Raw genomic sequence first — 13575 nt, 5'->3', positions numbered from 1 at the left:
CAAGCCTCATTAATTGACGTGGCTGATTAGACGGATGTGAGATGCGCGCTCATGGTAGGCTTCAGTCAACGCGTAACACAACGAATTATTAAAAGTCATAACACGCAATGGTCAAGAATAGATCTGGGAAGCTTGATTCAAAGGCTAAAACTCATCCATGTGGGGACGGTGGTGGAAACCATCGTCTTCTCCGGTGAACATCACAGTTTCCGGCCAGAATTGCAGGTTTTCAAAACTTAATTAAAATACACGATCCATACGTCTTTGGAAAGCCGGGGTGATGTACATCACCCCTGTACCATTGGTTTCTCCTCTAGATCCTCATAGAGAGAGAAATCAGAGAGAGAAAATCATGGTGTTCATACTGAACTTCATGGATTTCAACAATTGAGCACTCAAAACAATTGCCTCTATGAAGAGGACTTCAGACAACACAATAGCCAGGCAAATGAATCAAAGATTAATGAGTTTCGAAGAAAAAACCAGTTGAGGATCACCTTTGGATTGTGGAGATTTGAGCTGGTTTCCTTGCTTCCTTTTGCAAAACAGAAGTTCAATGGACTGTAGGATGAAGTTCTAGGAACTTTAGATCTAAAGATTCAACCAGATTTAGTTGAATTTTAGATCTGGAAAATTTGAAGAAAAATGAAAGAGTTCCTTTGGTAATGGTTATGGATTCAGTTGTGCAGCATCTCAGGCGCCATTAGGTTAGTTTTGGAAGTGAGCAAGCATGTTTATTTATAGTGGAAGCTGATGCAAGGAGGTGGAAAATTCGTGTGCATGGCAAGAGGATATTCTTTGCATGGGCTTGCATGATCATGTAGAAGGCCCAAATCCAATGCCAAATGCAATCTGAAGTATAATTGAGCTGAAATGGACGTGTAGTTGGCATTGCATAAGCTTGTGTAATGAGTTTCAACCAAGTTTCCAAAAATGCACATAAACTTTCCTTTCTTCGAAAATACCTCTTACAAAAATGAAACATGGCCTTGTGGGTAATGGTTGGAAAGGTTTTGACATAAGGAACAAATGTTATGTTGGACTAAAACTCATTTGGAGTGTGGAAATTAGTAAATTTTGAGTTTGAAGTGTAAGGTGCAAAACATGCAAAGGTGAGGTTTCCAAATTTGGCCAATGTTCAAGCCCCTCTGTTTTGATGATGCAAGCCTCAAATGGAAAACCTTCCAACATCAAAGTTGTAGGTCTTTCCAATACAGTCAAAATGGACTTAAAGTTCGCATCATTTGGATTTTTGATGAAGAAGTTATAGGCACTTGAAGTTGGACTTTTTTGCCTTTCAATCCATTTTGTCCAAAGTGGCCTATAATGTTTTGCATTATCACATGTATCTCCTTTGAGATTTTGAAGTTTTGTTCAACATAACATTTGAAGTAGACATCTTAAACTTTCCAATGCATTTGATCCCACCTTAAAATCATAAAAAATGAATGAATCATGTTCTTGGGAATTTAACCCAAAATTAGGGTTTCAGTCAGAATGACCTATAATGTCTTGGAATGGATGATGAACTTCCAAGATTCAAATCAATTTTTGATGAACATTAAAGTTGTTCATATTGTCCTTAAGAAAATATTTTCTTTTGGAATCATCTCCATTTGACTAACACATAAAAAGTTAGGTCTCAGTGCATTTCAAAATAGTCAGATGAATTGACTGATCAAGTTCTCAAGTTCACAACTTATATCTTGATGAATTGATGATTGAGGACACTAAAATAAGCTCAAATATGCATGAAATTATGAATTAAAGAACTTCCCTTGATTGTATTTGACCATGGACTGAGGTTGCTTCCTGAGCAAGGCATTGTAGGCACACAGATGAATTAGGGTTTCCTTGGGAAACAACACTCAAACCCTTTAACTTGCTTTGATAAAAATGATGAATTGAGATACTAGGGAGGCATATTTGATGGATGAGAGCTTTGGGAATCATTGTCATGCCTGCTTTCATCTTCTCTTGATCATATCTTTGCACAAATGATTTCCTTGAAGCTCTTGACCTTGTGATTGCTCAAGCTACAAACAAAAGATGTTAGTGACATATTTTTGTGCTTTTGGTTAGTAAACAAAAAATGAAAAGCAATAATATACAATTCAAGCATGCTTGGTGATCTCAAACCACTCACAAGAAGTCCCACCCATAGGCAAGGGAAACCAAGATGCTTATGATCCTTGATGCCTTGCAAATGCAATGTTATGATGCCTTGAGGGATCTTAGGGACAAAATTGGGGTCTTACATTGTCGAACGGGGATTTTAAGATAATGAAACAATTAAATCAGGCTCAATCAATGAATAAGCAATGCATGAGTGTAGGTGCAAGATAATCGTCTCATTGTAAGAAGGCCCAAGAGTATGCCATGCGAAGAAAATAAATAACACAACAAGTTATATTTACAAGACATTCAAAAATTAAATTGAAAGAAGTAAAATCGGGACGTGCACGGATAAAACTCGGGATGCGAGGATGCGAATCAAAGTCACATAACGCAAGAACGTGCAAGGCAAATGGAAATTGAAAAGAAAACAAAAAAAAACCTAGATAATGTGCTCAAAGTCGGTTTGCGCATAATGACAATAATTGAAATATCATATGTGATTAATCAAAACGTGGCGAAATACTATCGATATATCGATAAAAATAATCATGGATAAACAACATGAGAATTACTGAATCCATAGATTAAAAATCGATGTTTAAACAACAAAATAAATCAAGGCCAAACATTAAAATCAACAAGCGTCGGAGAAATGAGAATAAAATATAAAAAGGATTAAAAATAAAATAAACATAAAAAAATGAAATAGATATAAAATGGGTTGTGGTCGAACCCATGACCTAACAGGAAGCATGGATGAATAGTCATAAATCATATGCTTCTTGAAACATGCAAATAAAATGGAAATTAAGAAAAGGTGACAAAAGGTATCAAACCCACGTCTTGAGACATTCCAAACCATGGCTCTACCAACTCAACCAAACACGATTGTTGATATTAACTTGTATTTATTAATATATATTCAAAAAATACGTTTTATTTAATTAAAACATTTACAAAAACAAAAAGCAGTAGCAGTACTTATTATTTATTGTCTGCAACTTTAAACCAGAAAAATGCATGATAGAAAAATGCATGACAGAAAATGCGACGACTTTCGTATCACAATGATGCAATAGAAAATATAATCATAATATGCTTGTACCACTATAAATTGGATAACAACATAGACAACCCGACATAATCGTAAGAGGTAGCGAATAAAACCAAGCGGAAACACGAGTGCGGAATCAAAATAAATCATCAACATAAACTAAATATGCATTTTAAAAAGCAAACAATTGAAGCGAAAACAAAAGTCGAAACACACAACAACAAATGCACAAATAGATACACCGAACAAACTTTCCGGTAACTAAAATGAGGCATGTACGGTAACGAAGTTTTCAACGACTCGACAAAAAAACGCCCACGACAACCACATGATTATATCCAAACAGAAACAAACTAATAAATGAATATAATTCAAACCAAAATTCAAATGAAACAAAATCAAATTGAAATGGAAAACAGTAGTACTGGATATGAATTCAACAAGGGTGTAGCACAAGCACGGCATGACCGAAATCCACACACAAAGTTAAGTGCACAAGTTCTTATGTACAACAGAAATCACAACAAATATTGTTGTAATATGAAGTCTCCAATGAACCCAATCGTCGAATCAATACAGCGGTAAATCGGTAGTAATGATGCAAGTTCTAACAAACACTAACATAAGTAAAATAAATCCAGCGAAACGCCACCGATTCGAAGCGAGAGTATGCTAAAAAAATGCACTCAACATGATAAACAAGTTTAAAATAAAAAATGTTACCAATCAAATCAACTTGATGTTGCTACCGCCTCGTCAAAAGTTGTGATGGAAGTGTGATTGGTATTTATGGATTGTTTCTTGCAAACTTATCCATTGGAGGAAACAACACAAACCATAAATTGTTATTCTACAACGGTCGTAGCGTCGAGGATGTGTTGGTCTATTACGGCGGAACAACGGTGGAGTAAAATGAAGGACTGGTTCTTTCAAGGTTTTATGTAGTGGTGGAACGTTTCGGCTGGGGTTTGGCCATGAGAGGAAAGGCGGAGATGAAGATGTGAAAGGTGGTTCTGCTTTGGTTTGAGGAGCGATGGAGGAGGGGATGAGCTTTGAGAAACGACGGTTACGGTTACCGTCTCCTTTGTTGGCTAGGGTCTATTTTAAAAATCCAAAATATGGTGTTTTCTTTCTTTTTGAGAGTCTCCTCCTTTTTCTTTCTTTCAAAGGGTGTCGTCCACTTTTCTAACCAAAACCCACACCTCTGTCCTTTTCTAATGGCCAACCAAAGATAGAAAATGAACCGCAGTAAGGTCCAAAAAAACATCCTTGGTACTGAGCAAGTGTCTCCCTCTAAGGTTACATTCTCTCTCTTGAAATGAGCTGTCAAATGTATCAACGGCAAAGGGATCCTTCTCTTATTTAAAAAGATTCGAATATTTAGGAGCAACAATTAATAGAATAACAAAAGATATTATTATCCTTCAAAGTAAAATTAATTGACACATAAAAATAAATACACTGGTTATTTTGAATAAAATATAATAAAGAATAAAATAAAAGGATGAAAATGAATAAAAAGTCGGATACGAAAAAAAATGCTTGAAAAATTAAAATGATTGCACCATAATGATCAGCGCGAAATAAACTTATTGGAAAAATACAGTGTTTATTTTAATTTTGAAATAAGTTTTGACCGGTTAAACAGGCTCGAGCGGAAAAAAAAGTGGCTGAAACATTAGCCAAAAAATAATTCGAGCATACTAGATTAAACTATGTGCAACGTAGATTAATAAAATTGATGTCTGCAAGCTTGATTTTAAAAAAAATCGTCTACTGATTTGACGCACATCTGTCAATTAATTCAATCGGTTTGGCTGTAGATTCGAAAAAATTATTTCGACTAATATTCTAGGCACTATGCAATATGGAATGCATGTTATGCTAAGTAGAGACGCAAACAACCATGATGAATGTATTGAATCAGCGATTCAGGATCAAAATCGGGATGTGACAAAGTGTATAAGTTATCTTCTCCGAATTTGTAGCAAAGGACCTACTTTAATATATATATTAAAACAAATAAGTGAAAATTGAAAAGTAAAAGGAACGGATGATTGGAAAATCACCAAACAAGTAAATTTAAAAATCACCCTTTATAGCATAAAAGGAATACGTTAAAATTGAAACACGGGAGGAATGACATATTGAAAAATCACCAAGCAAATAAATTTAGGAATAAGTGAAAATTGAAACATAAAAGGAATGACTCAATTATCTTTACAAACATTTTGTATTCTTTTTAAAACTTAGATCTGAAAGTTTAAATTTAGAAACATCAAATTTGGGTTTCTTCCTAAACATTTGTAAACTTAATCCATTTAGTGGCGAAGATGGTCAAGTTTATTTCATATTAGAGATTCTTCTGAATTCTAGTTTTTCTTTAACATTTGAATGACAAACATAAATCTAGATTTTTTCATTAAAGTTGAGATTATTATTTTTTAGATCTAGATTTTTCAAGAAGCGCGCCAAATGAACAATCAAGATGAATGGGAAGGGATAATGATTCATGAGGTGAGGATGAATTTGTTGAATTGTAATTCATAGTGTCGAAGCATGTTGTTGTCAAACACCTAGTTGTCAAAGTGTCGAGGAGTTAGCCTCAACATGGATTTTTACTAAGGCCCAATTTTGTAGTGTTAGCAGAATTAGGTATTTTGGGCTTTACCTGAGGAGCAAGCCAACCAAAAATCTATAAATAGGGAGCAACCCTTATTGATTATAATACAATACAACAAAAGTGCAGTTACACAAAGAGTTACTCTGCATAAATTCTTCTTTTTCTTCCCCTACTTAGATAAAACCCTAATTCCCTTTCTTCCCCAAATTTCATCTTTTATTTCTTTCTTCAATCATCAATTATGCAGTAGAATTCTCCATAAGTTTTGGTGAATTCCAACATTTGGTATTTAGAGCACTGGCTAAACGATTCTTGGAAGTATAACATGATGAATCATCTGAACAAGCATTTTCTGGTGAGCCTCCCAATTCTGAAGAATCAAAATTATGAGAATTGGTGCAAGCAGATAAATGTTATCTTTTTCTACCAAGATCTTTGGGATCGTATGAAAGAGGGAGTGACACTACTTGCAACAAACACGACAAATGAAGAAAAAGTTGCACACAAAGAATTGAAGAGGAGAGATCATAAAGCTTTTTTTATAATCCATCAATGTGTTGATTATGATAATTTTGAAAAGGTTAGTGATGTTGAATCAGAGAAATTAGCATGGGAAATTCTTGAAAAATCGTTTGGAGGCGGAGAAATTAGCATGTTAATTTTTGAATATATATATATATATATATATATATATATATATATATATATATATATATTATATATATATATATATATATATATATATATATTATATATATATATATATATATATATATATATATATATATATATATATATATATATATATATATATATATATTTACAAAAAAGATATGTATTTTCCTCGACTTGTGAATACAAAAGAGGAATGTTAATAACAATCTCAAGGATGATAAGATCTTAAAGAATGCAATTCAGTGGCTTTCCTAGGCCGGATTTTCTTTTGTTACATGTATAACAGTCTCCCCAGCATCAGATTGCAAGAATGGTAGAATCCCCAACGAATATCTGCCATCATCTCCATCTTTTTTAGATTAGCCGAGTATATGGTTATACTGTGTTATCAGTCTAACACCCTTTATGATTGTTTTGTCAGCATAAGCATACGCATGTGCATAACATCATGATGTTTATTTATACATTTTTCATTTCTCGGTGCTCCCCCCGTTCTCTGTAACTTTTCTCCCCACATAGTGTGTGTGTCCTCTCTCCAATGGAGTGTCGACTTTAAGAAGAAAGAGTTTATCCTTTCTAATTCCTCACCGAGTCTGATCCTCATGGAAGATTTTGCTTCCAGTTCGTTATCTGGATGGAATTAATCCCCAATTGAGTTTATTTCCTTATTGGGTGAAGTCCTCTTTGACCGTTTCTCTCTAGTTCATTTCTGGGTTGAACTTTGGTCCCCTTTGATTGGTTGCCTTGTTTAAGTTACCACTTGGCTGGTAGTTGGTAATCATTTTGTTTGAGCTTATTACCTTTGTTAAGCTATCACTCGGATGATAGTAGGTAATAGTTCCTTTTACCTTTGATTGGTTGCCTTTGTTAAGTTACCACTTGGCTGGTAGTTGGTAATCATTCTGTTTGAGCTTATTACCTTTGTTAAGCTATCACTCGGCTGATAGTAGGTAATAACTCCTTTTACCTTTGATTGATTGCCTTTGTTAAGTCACCACTTGGATGGTAGTTGGTAATCATTCTATTTGAGCTTATTACCTTTGTTAAGCTATCACTCAGCTGATAGTATGAAATAGTTCCTTTTACCTTTGATTGGTTTCCTTTGTTAAGTTACCACTTGGCTAGTACTTGGTAATCATTCTCTTTGAGCTTATTACCTTTGTTAAGCTATCACTTAGATGATAGTTAGGTAATATTCATCCCCTAGTGGAGTTTGGGTTTTACCCTTTTTGATGATTTATTTTTCCCCGGTGGAGCCTTGCCTTATTAAGTCTTCCCCATTGAGCCTTTGTTGTGGTCATCTCTCTAACTGCACATTGGGTTCTTCCCAAATGACGGTTATTCTCAAGTATTTTCTTTTCCCCTGCGGAACATTGTTTGTCCCCAGCCGAGTCCCTCTATGGAAAATTTTATTCCCCACAGAGATCTTGGTTTGCATTCATATCATATCATAAGCATTTTGTGGTATCTTAGGGCAAAAAATTATGCGCTTGGTATTTAAGTCTCTTCAATCTTGTCGATACAAAGAATTCAATCTTCATATCCCCAAATTAAAGAAACTTAAATATGGGCATTTGTTATACCCTAATTTTTAACAAGGAAAGTCAAAGATTCATGTGTTTATTTCCATGCCTTCTTCAATAAGCAACTTCAAGATTTGAGAAATTTTACCAAGAGGAAATCAAGGATACTTTATTTTGAGTTCATATGATCACCCATGTGCTTTGAAATGCAAGGAAAGTCCAAGTACACAAGCTTGTTCCAAGTGGTTTGACCAAAAGTCAACATTTTGAAGTCAAAGTTCCAAGGATCACAACTCCTTAAATTCTCAATACTTTTAAATGCTTCTTTTTGCATATGACTCTTATCAATATCCTTTACAACTTATCTTTACATGACAAAAGCCAATTATGCTTGGAGGATCATCAAAGGTTTGGATACATTATAAGTCATTTGCGGGCTTAGTGAAATTTGACCTATTTTCAAGTGACTTTTCCCCAACTTTCAAAGATCATAAGTTATTCAATTTTCAACATTTGAGGCTGATTCATTTTGCACAATGTCATTTGTGATTCCCTCTACAAGTTTGCTTCAAGGATCAAGATCAGAGTATGCTTGGAAGACCATGGAATTCATTGAGACATTACAAGTCATTTTCAGCCATGAAGCACTAGAATTTTTCTAAGTTATATGACCAATTTTTCATGCCAACTTCAACATGACATAACTTTGTGCTCAAGCATCCAAATGCAACCTTTCTCGGCATATTGTAATCTTTGCCATGATTTCAACATAATGCAAAAAGAATTGGATCAAAAATCCTCCTGAGTAGGATGCCCCATTGGGTTGAACATGGTGACTTGTAATTGAAGAAATTACCATTGCTCGAATTTTGAGCTTCACTAATCTCAATTCCAAGTCAAATTAGCATGTGTTTTGGATCTAAACATGTTTAAACAAGTTTCTCGAAGTTAATTGACCCTTAAACGCATCATTTGGCTGAGTTTTGATGAGTTTCAAGTCACATTTTTCTCACATTCGGATCAAATTTGTTTTGCTTGAATTCTGCATCATTTCACACGTATTTGGATCCAAACACATTCCCTGTAAATAGAGGAAGCTATTGCATTAATTTCCAAGCTTTTGAGAGCCAAGAAATCCCTATTGCAACTTAAAATTTTTCCAGAAAATTTAACTATCGTGTTTTGAGTTTCAGCTTATTTATATCCAATTTCTTGATTCCATTAGCATCTTCGGCATCCTCTGAAACTTTTGCAACAATTTCCAAGCTTTGAGACATTCTGAAATGTTCTAACCAGATCGAGTTTCATCAACTTATGACCACCATCTGGACAAGGTAGTTCTGAGGATCATTTGAACTCAAAAAAGTTACCACAATGTAGTCCTTCACTCTCTAATGCTTTCCCCTAACTTATCTGGTGTTGATTGATTGTGTTCCTCATTTAATTTTATTTTTCGTGGCTTGCTTACTTCTGAAACTTCTCTGAAATTCCCTTTGCTTGATTTGGATAAATGAATTTGGAGTATGAGGTTGGATTCAGGATGAGAAGAGGATCACAATGGTGATGGTCTCGTGTTATGAATTTACCAAAGATGAAGCTCCATTGAGAGATCACCAAAGAAGACGACCGAAGTTTTTTCAGGTTGTATGAGTTTGTCCAGATATGTTGGAGGAATGAAATGTTCTGATTGGTTGAATTTGAATTGGATTCTGTGTGTTGCTTGCAGCGCGTTCTATCGTGCATCCTAACATGTGGAGTGTTGGATCTGTCACGTCAATTAATGAGGTATGATCCAACGCTTAGTATTTTTTTTCTTCTGATTTTAATTCTTTTTCTTTTATTATTTTTAATTTTTTTTTCTTTTAAAATTCATAGTAATATGATTTTTTATCCAAAAAATACCAAAATACGTTCTAAAATTCTCAAAAAATTTCTTCATTTGATTTTTATTTTTTCATATTTTATTTCACTGATTTTCTATTTTTCATGAATTTTCTCTTTTCTCCTTTGTTTTAATTGGTTTAAAAATACTTTTTTGCATTTTTAAATTCTGGAAAAGTTATTATATGCTTCTTATTTTATTTCCAACCTCCCATAACTTTCTTGCCCATTTATTTGGTGATTTGAAGGACTTTATGAATTTTTTATTTTATTTCTATTTTAAAATTCATTTAATTGCATTTTATATTTGTGTGACTTTATGAACTTCTGTTGGCCTTGGATCATGATGGCTTGGACTTCAAGTTTCATCAAACTCGATGGATCTTGAGTGTTGATGGGGTGAAAACCATAATCCACCAAAATGGATGATTGATTTTGATGATGACTTGACCAAATTTTCGATCCAATTTGGGTGTGACTTCTCTTGTCTCCTTCTTCTTCATCTTGTGTACATCTTGTTCATGATGTATGGATTGGTACTTGATGAACTTTCATCATTTCAAATCTACCTTCTAAGTGATCATGGACCATTTAAGGTACTTTGGATTGATGCATAAGTTTGTCCTAAGTGTCATGAAATATGGATTGAAGTAATGGACCATCCTCCCAGCCTTTGTGCTTCTCATTCCCTTATTTTTTTGTGGCATGACATTAGGAGAATGGTTTACATATCATTTCTCTAGCATGTATTAACACAAACATTATTGTTGATCGACCTCAGATAATTGTAACTTCTACATAAGTTCAATTACGATTGCTTAACATAACGCTAAATTTGTCAAAAAAGAAAAGACATTTTTATAAGAGAAATTGTAAGTCTCATACTCCTCATGGTATTGTGTGAAAATGTTGTTCCTTTTCCATTTGTGAGAGCTAGTGGCATACCTGTTGATTTCATCCAAGTTTGAGACCTTCTCATAAATGATGTATATGTTCATATTTTCATGCTTATGGATTAATAGTTGAGTGTTCTCCAAAAACTGACCAAACCATCCTTCATTATAATTTCTAACATCATTTACTAACATCAACATTTATTTCCAAGTCATTTACTTTATACTCTTTTACTTTATGTCATTTACTTTATCCATTAAAATAAGCGGGTACAATTACCTTAGTATCACTCCGCCTCATACCCATATATTTTAATTTATATTATCATATAAAAAATGTATATCAATATCTTTACAACAATACATCACAATTCAACTATTACACATTTTAGTATAAATATTTCCTTATTTCACATTTCAATAGTCAAATCTTTGAATTTTTGTGTTAGTTTTGTTAAGAAATTAAAGTGATACGATATTTTTCAATTGATAAATTTATTTTTATTAGAACTACGAATAACAGATGCCAGTGCAAATATAAATTTAGATACAAAGATTTTCTTAAACTATAAATATAAGTATAAGAAGGAGTATTATAGTAGCTATCCATATCCTAACCATTGTCAACCCTATTCACAATTACCTATCATCATTGGTCCTAGAATAGTGAGATAACAATGATATAATTATTAATAAAAGCACAAAATTTATAATAATTTTTGAAGTAAAAAAATATCCCTGAAATAAACTCATGTATGAAAAGTTAAAATTTAATTTAAAAATTATATTGTTATTCACTTGGACATAAACCCTGTAACATACGTCACATTACAACCAAAAGTCAATACTTCTTAAATGATTTTAATTGCTCTATACGTTTGAAATAAGTAATGTATCATTAAAATTGAATTTAAACTTGTAAAGTATACTTCCATGCACCTGGACATAAACCCAGTATATACATCTGCATTATAACAAACAATTCATTTGATTCCTCATGATATATTTCTTTTACACAATATTATTCTTATGTTGATTGTTATAGTCATATAAAACAAAATATTTTCTAAAGACTTAAAAAAAGAAAATATATATTTCAGACAACTCATTATTATTTCTGAAACAAAGTCTCTAACTTTTCTAAGTGAATTATCACTATTTTCTTATTTATAAATCATATGGATAAACATTCTAGGTATATAATTAACACATGGTGTGAATAAATTAATATGCTTAGTTAAAGTTTCAAAATTTTCTTGAATGCATCATTGTAATAACTTTAATATATTCTCCCATATATCCGGCAAACAAATAGTCTCCCATATAGGTGCATATTTTATACAATAATATTCTATTTGTTTTTATTATAAATTGTTTTTGACGCTTTTAATGTAAATTAAATTTATTATTAAAAATAATAAATTTGGTATAAAAAAAAGAAATTATAAAATTGTCTTTTATTGTTGATATTGGAAATATACAGAGTTAAAAGAAGATAGAATAATAAAAATTTAAGAGTATAATAGAAAAAATAATATAAATTATTTATAAATCGTTATTATAAAATGATATAAAATATTTTTCTAAAACGATGACCATAAATACTTAAAAGTTAATTGACTGGTAAAGTATAAGTACACCTTCTAAAATAATTATAAACAAAAATTGACTCAATTATGCATTAAAAAATAATTAATCACAGTATGAAATGATCATAATATTATTTATTAATATAAAAAAGGAAAAAATTAAAAAGAAATGCTTAAAACTGCATCATATAATATATTCCTTAAATATTTCAAGTAAAATATTGTTATTGCTTAATAGTGATAACACTTATCTATAATTACTTTCTCTTATCTTAGTTAAAAAAGTCAAATTCATCTGATATAAATTTGAACAAAACATAATTTATTTAATTATTCATATTTTTTATAATAAGTAAATAAATTAAATTAAAATTTTAAATTTATTAAATAGCTAATGTATTTGGTCTATATATAGATAAAATATATTAAGTGTAAATAAAAAAATCAATTTTATTTTTAATAGTGACTAGTATTTAATATTAAAATTAGTATTTTTTTTGTCAAAAATACTAATACTTATATGGTTTTAATTTAAAAAACTAATGTATTTGATTTTAATTTATAACCAAATACATCATAATTTTATATACTATTTATCATTATAAATAAATAATTAATTAAAAGATTTTTTGATATCTTATGTATCCGATTTAATTCTTAACTAGATACATCACCAATTTGTACTGTATTATTTATTATATTTTATTATGGAGAATGTGTAATGCAAGTGGTTAGTGAGTAAAATGTAGATATTATAAATATCACAATATTAGTGCATCTCTTTCAAAAATGATCATCGCTTAAAGTTTTTATATAAAATTTAAAGAATAAAATAAAGTTTAAAGAATATAATAATATTATTATAAGATATTATATTTTTATTATTGTAGAAGTAATATAAAAAATAATAATTTAAACATATAATTTGAAAAGTAGTAATTATTTTTATATTGAAAAATAAGAATGATAGTCATTTATTAAATTGAGTGTCTACTTAATCACATTTTGAAAATAACAAAGATTTATAAGATATTATTTAAATATAATTTAACAATAAAAAATTCAAATTTGGAAGATAATGCGTCTTATCTGCACGTTTTTAATTTTATATATTTCATCCGTTTTAAAAAAATTATTTTATTTGAATAATACGCGATTTTTTTTAAAAAATAATTAGATAAATTGATTTTAAGTTAAAAGTAGTATAATTTATTAGAAT

Source organism: Lathyrus oleraceus, chromosome 4 (assembly GCF_024323335.1).
Source record: "Lathyrus oleraceus cultivar Zhongwan6 chromosome 4, CAAS_Psat_ZW6_1.0, whole genome shotgun sequence".
NCBI classification, from domain to species: Eukaryota; Viridiplantae; Streptophyta; class Magnoliopsida; order Fabales; family Fabaceae; genus Lathyrus; species Lathyrus oleraceus.
This window is presented reverse-complemented; position numbering follows the sequence as displayed.